Raw genomic sequence first — 6,083 nt, forward strand, 5'->3', positions numbered from 1 at the left:
CTCTCATGAATAAATAAAATCTTTAAAAAAAAAAAAAAGACACTAATAACCAACTGAAGGGCGTGAACCTCAACCAGATACTGACTGCATCAGGGGAAGAAACGAGAACACCCTGGGGAACAATTCGAGAACTTTAAATATAAACTGAATACTGAATAAAATGAGTGAATTTTTCTAAGGTGTGGTAACAGGTAGTGAAGTTAGGCAGAAGAATATTTTTCTTTTTAGGAGATGCATACTGAGGGCCAATGGCTGTCTCAAGGAAAAGCATAAACACAACTGGATTATGAACCCAAACCGCTGTTGCCCTCCATGGAGCACCATTTTTGCTTGCAGGAATGACTGCCAAACTATGATTATTCAGACTTGTGGATCTGCAGACATTCTCAAATATAAATAAACTGGGTCTCTCATTTCAAGGAAAAAAAAACATTTGTTGCCACTGATGGGATTCAAGCTTTCAAGCAAAAATCACACAGTGCAACTAACCCTCCAGAAACTACCACTTGTCAAGTTTGGTGGCTCTTATGAAGCCTTATCTGCAAAGGCTACTAAAATACTCCTTTCTTTTCCAATCACTTATTTCTCTGAGGTGGAGTTCTCTTCACATACTTCAACCCAAACGACATATCACAGAAGCAGGTAGGATAAACCCCACTTTCTTCTATTAAAGAGAATGGTAATAGGTAGAGTAATGTGACCCCCCTTCTCATTTTTTGTTTTGGAAAACATGGTTATTTTTCTTTTAAAACTGTTATTTGTGTTTAGCATGTCTTTATTCCTAAGAAATGCATACTGAGGTATCGAGGTAATAGCCTATCTATGGTTTGGTTCGCTTCAAATAGTCCAACCAGAAAGATTTGTACATTATGTATAGATGAGTGTGTGTTCGCATACATATGCATTTACATATGTATCTGCAATTTATTTTCAAACAATTCAGAAAAAAAGATGAATGTTGCAAAATAATAGGTAAAGGATATAAGGACGTTCTTTTTACTGTTCCTTCAATGTTTCTGTAGGTCTGAAAATTCCCCAAATAAAAATGTGTGTTTGCTGGGGGGGGGGGGGGGGGGGGGGGAGGTTTCAAGTCCAAGGTCATGGGATGGAAGGCAAACACTCTTCTCCTGATTACTGGATGTGAGAGTGAGAGAGACCACTCCCATCTATGACCCCTTTTGGTCTTAGATGCTTAGAGCTCCCCCCGACAAACGCCCTCTCAGCCCCTCCTCCATTTGTTTATAGGCTCTCCTCCCCCAGCAGGCCCTGTAACCCTAACAGGGGTACATCAGGATCTCACTCTGGCTGTGGAGCTGGAGGCAGCAGGAGGTGCTGTGGCTGCCTCTGCAAGCAACAGAGGTCCAGGGAAATTTGGAGGTTCCAAGTCCTCAGCTCAATGCCGCCTCCTTCCCCAGTGAGCACCCTTAAGAGATCTACGAGCACTAAGCATCGAACTGGAGCCACGATGGTGCAGCTCCCCACCCCTCCCAGCCAGTCCTGGGCTCGTTCCAGCACTGCTCTGCCCCCACAGAGGAGGCTCCTCCAAAGCTGCCAAGGAGCCTCTCTAGCTCTTTCAGTCTTGGTTTTATGTGCGTGGCTTTTACTTTTTCTTTCCCTCTGTACCTTCTCCGGGCTGTCAGTCCCACTTGCCGCATCGATAAAGGGTCCCAAGCCCCACGGCTTGGTCCCTGAAGCCTTGCCCCTCAGCTGCACCTCCAGGCTACCACACTGGGAGTCGGTAGCTGTGGCACAGCCACGGACCACGCTTTCCTCAGGTCTCACTGCCCCCACCGACCCTCGCCCTGTCCTCTCCAGATACATGTGCCCGCTACACAACTTAGAGGGTGTTCCCTGGGGCCGTTTCTGGTACCCATTCCCAGAGCAGTCACAGGGCCAACAGGAAGCAGGTGGCACCCTCACACCGCAGCACGAGAAGGGTTTAATGGAGACCGTTTACAAACACGAGTCGAGTATAAGACCACAGAGATAGTTAACATTAGGCCCAAAGGGACGAGGTAAGGGGGTGACTATTGGAAATCAGGAGAGAACTGGGTAAAGCTCTTTGAGAGGTCACCTTTAGTGGAGAGACACAGCCAGCCCAAGGGGACCTGGGAGGGAGGGAGGAACTCCAGGGAACAAATACCGGACCTCTATTCTTAAGTCTCTTCAATCTCCTAGTGAGGCTCTGCACCAGCCAGAAGCCAGAGCGCAGGGGCGCCTGGGGCTGTGGCCATCCGGCCAGCCTGCAGGGCCAGAGAGCTGAGTGGATTTAGAAGAGCCCTGGAAGACAGCACAGCCCACATACAGTGGAGAGCCTGCAGGTCCAATTTCATTAGACCCATTAAAAAGTTAAGAAGGAAAAGAGATCATAAGGCCAAATCTCATATAATCCTCTTCTTTTCCCCAGTATTATCATCACCGGTTTTTTTCCTACACTATCACAAAGCCCATGGTGCCTGAAGTTAGTGGAGACCAAGACAAAAGGAAATCCTAGTCCCTATACTCAAGAATAGTTCCACCTGGGGTGCGTAGATGGCTCAGTTGGTGGAGCATGTGACTCTTGATCTTGGGGTCCTGAATTTGAGCCCCATGTTGGGTGTGGAGATTACTTAAAATCCTTTAAAAAAAAAAATTCAACCTGTCTCAATTTTAGGAGCTCTGGCCAGTGGCAAAACCTAACAGGTGCAATCCAACACAGACTCTTTGGGGGAGTTCAGCCTTGATTAAAGGGTTCGACAAAGTCAACCTAACCCTAGCATGCACGCTACTACGTGCTGGGGTGCAAGGATGAACGACTGCCCTTCCCGTTGGTGCTGCGAATGTGGTTTGAAGACAATGAACAAGATTCACTGGGTCAGACAACAACCCAAGCTTATGATGCCAGTGAACATCAGGACGACGGTTCCTGCGGTCGAGTCTGCCGCCCAATCGATGAAGCGAGAGAGAATTCCGCCACTGGCCAAGGCCTGCATCAGAGGAACATAGTGAGGTAAACAGTCTCAGGTTTGGAGTTAGCCAGACGTGGATTCGAATTCTGCTTCTGCCATGTTCTTTGTTGCTTTACCAAGTCAGCTGTACTCTGGAAACCTCCACTGCCACTTGTAAAGTGAGGAGAAGAGAACCTTCTCATGGCATGATGAATATTAGATGGGAAGAGCAGTAAAATGCCCACCACTCACCACACTTCTCCACCCTGGCACTCAACGAATCCAAGTGGTTACTACTCCACTGGGTAGTTTACAGGAAGGGACGGTGTACATGAACTTCATAATTCAACTTAGTGCTTCCGCCTTTCCGAAGATAAAAAATTCCTAAAAAGGAGTCTAACCCAAATTTTTTTCAATACGTACAGGAAAGAGATATAAGTACTCCGGTTCCTTTTCTCCCTCCTGGAGATTGCTGGAGTTGAAAAGGTTACAGACCCAGACTTCATTCAGTGCATTTTTAAATTTCTTTCCAAGTTCTCACACCCATTGACCTTCTGGAGGCGGTTTTCTAATGGAAGTGGCTTGAGACAATACTGCTCTGAACATTGCTTCACAGCAAGTTAATAGCTTCCTTTCTGTTTAAAAATTTAAGAACCACTGTTACAGGACTCTAATGCATTGAAAATGTTCTCAATTGTTTCTGAGAGCTTTCTCTGCCTACCAGTTAATGACTCTATGCTGAGCAAGAAGCATTTCCCTGTATTGGGGGGTGGGGGGGATAAAAAAAAGTCACAGATGAAAGACAGATTTGAGTGCTTGGATGACAAAAAAAAAAAAAAAAAACCCTTTGTTTCTGAACAAAGAATTTTAAGGAGGGAAGTCTGGGTGGCTCAGAGCGTGATCCTGAGATCCTGGATGGAGTCCCACATCAGGTTCCCTGCAGGGAGCCTGCTTCTCCCTCTGCCTATGTCTCCGCCTCTCTCTGTGTCACTCATGAAAAAATGTAATCTTAAAAAATTAATAATTTTAAGGAAAATCATAAAGCTTCTGAAATTACTTCCCAATTAACATAAAGGGTTGGTCTTCAAACCTGACCACCAGGAGATACTCTTGACCCTAGACTGAGGTTGAAACCCTCAAATTCCTGAAAACCTTCAGATTGCTACTACCATACACCTTCTCACTACCCTTTCATCCTTTTGTATCACTCAAGCGTGAATCCACGAAAACGTTCTCTCTCTTCATCTTCCAAGACCAACAGTGAACAGAGGAAACAGAGCTCATACCTCAAAAAACAATAAACGGGAGAGGCTCGTGACTGGCTCACGCACCAGGGATGACTGCAAAGCGGCCAACACGCACTGGACAAGTCCATGCTCTGAACTTGAACAGCTGAGCTGCTCAGAAGAGCAAAAAGTGAGAACCAAATGATCTCATTCACATTAAAATGGAGTAGAGATTTTTTCCTTAAAAATACTGAAAGTATTCACAGTTCAGGTGGCACTTAGGAAGAAGTTACCAGAAAACCGAATTGGGAAGTGACTGAAACTGTAACTGACACACAAAGGTCAATTTAAACATATACTGAATGTAGCCACAGCCAGATGTTGCACTGTTTCGACCACACACTGATTTCCCCTGACCCCACATCCTCCCACCTGTCATTTAATTTTTTAAGATTTTATTTATTTATTCATGAGAGACACAGAGAGGCAGAGACACAGGCAGAGGGAGAAGCAGGTTCCCTGCAGGGAGCCCAATGGGGGAATTGATCCCGGAACCCTGGGATCACACCCTGAACCAAAGGCAGATGCTCAACTGCTGAGCCACCCGGGTACCATCACCCCTCATTTCTCTTTATCCTTTACAGCCAAGCTGCTGAGTCTCTGCTTCTTGTTCAACCAGCCTCTGCCTTCCCCACTGTCACCATCACCAGCAACCTACAAAAGACAGATCTGCAGAAATGGCAAGGTTGTAAAAATCAAGGAAAGACTGAAGAAGTGTGTCAGAACAAAGACTAAAGAGACACAACTATCAAATGGGTTAAGAAGCTTTTGCTATAAAGACATTATTGGAATAATCGGCAGAATTTGAATGGGGCCTCTAGGTTAAGCGATGTTACCATGGAGAGAATATATTTACATATGTACCACTATTGCAATAACTATGTTTTGGGGGGGGTGGGGGGAGTCAGAGTAGGAGCTATCAGAAGACTTGGTGTTATTAGAATAGGGCAAATCGGAACTTCACATGGCTTTCAACACACATGAGCCACGACATACACAATTTTAGTGAGGTTCTGGTATGGCTGGTAGGAGGAAGCACTTTCTACACAGTGCTTTTGTTACCCTGGGATATGGAATCCAACTGCTGAGATTCAGAATAAGTGTTTTTCCTGGCTGAGCTAGAGTAAGAAAGTGCCCTAAAATCATTTCCAAGCTAAAATAAGTCACCCAAGAAGAAAGATAAACTATTTAAACTTGATCAAGAGCCCAAGAGTGAAAGGAGTGTTTCCCTTTCCTCAGAAACACGTCATTGTTACTCTAGGGCTGAAATGGCTTTAAAAGCAGGTACAGGATGGTCTAAATTCTGTAAAGGACTTACAAAAAGCGAGTTGAGGAAAATTCCCGTGTAGCAAGACCTTGTACCTTAAAATGTATTAAGTCTTGGATGAACTGTTACACAGTAAATAATTCCATAATTTTTTAATGTTTTATGCTTTTTAAATCCATTTTTAATCCCGTACTTGAGACATACTACAAAACTGTAAAGTCAGTGATTAACTGTGTAAATTCCAAGTATAATATTTTCCTTCTTGACTGGACTGAGTCAGTATGCTCTACAAATTTACAGTTGATTGGATGGACCAAGAAGAGTCATGGGTAGTCTTCCATGGATCTTTCTATCCCTGTGTAAGTTTCCCTGAACAGAAATCTGAACAATGAAATTTCAAAATATAACAAAGCAAAAGTACTAAGAAAAGAGAGACACTTTCTAAATGAAAATGTAAGTTTAAAATACTCAATGGAGTCTAGCATTCAGTGTAGTTAAGTATAACAAGAAATAATCAGACTACAAAACAAAAAGGTTAAAAAAAGAGAAGAGATTCTGTACACCTTAGAATTTGCATTGTTCCATCTGGATTAGACAGATGGA

The sequence above is a fragment of the Vulpes vulpes genome, chromosome 4 (genome assembly GCF_048418805.1).
Source record: "Vulpes vulpes isolate BD-2025 chromosome 4, VulVul3, whole genome shotgun sequence".
Lineage (NCBI taxonomy): Eukaryota > Metazoa > Chordata > Mammalia > Carnivora > Canidae > Vulpes > Vulpes vulpes.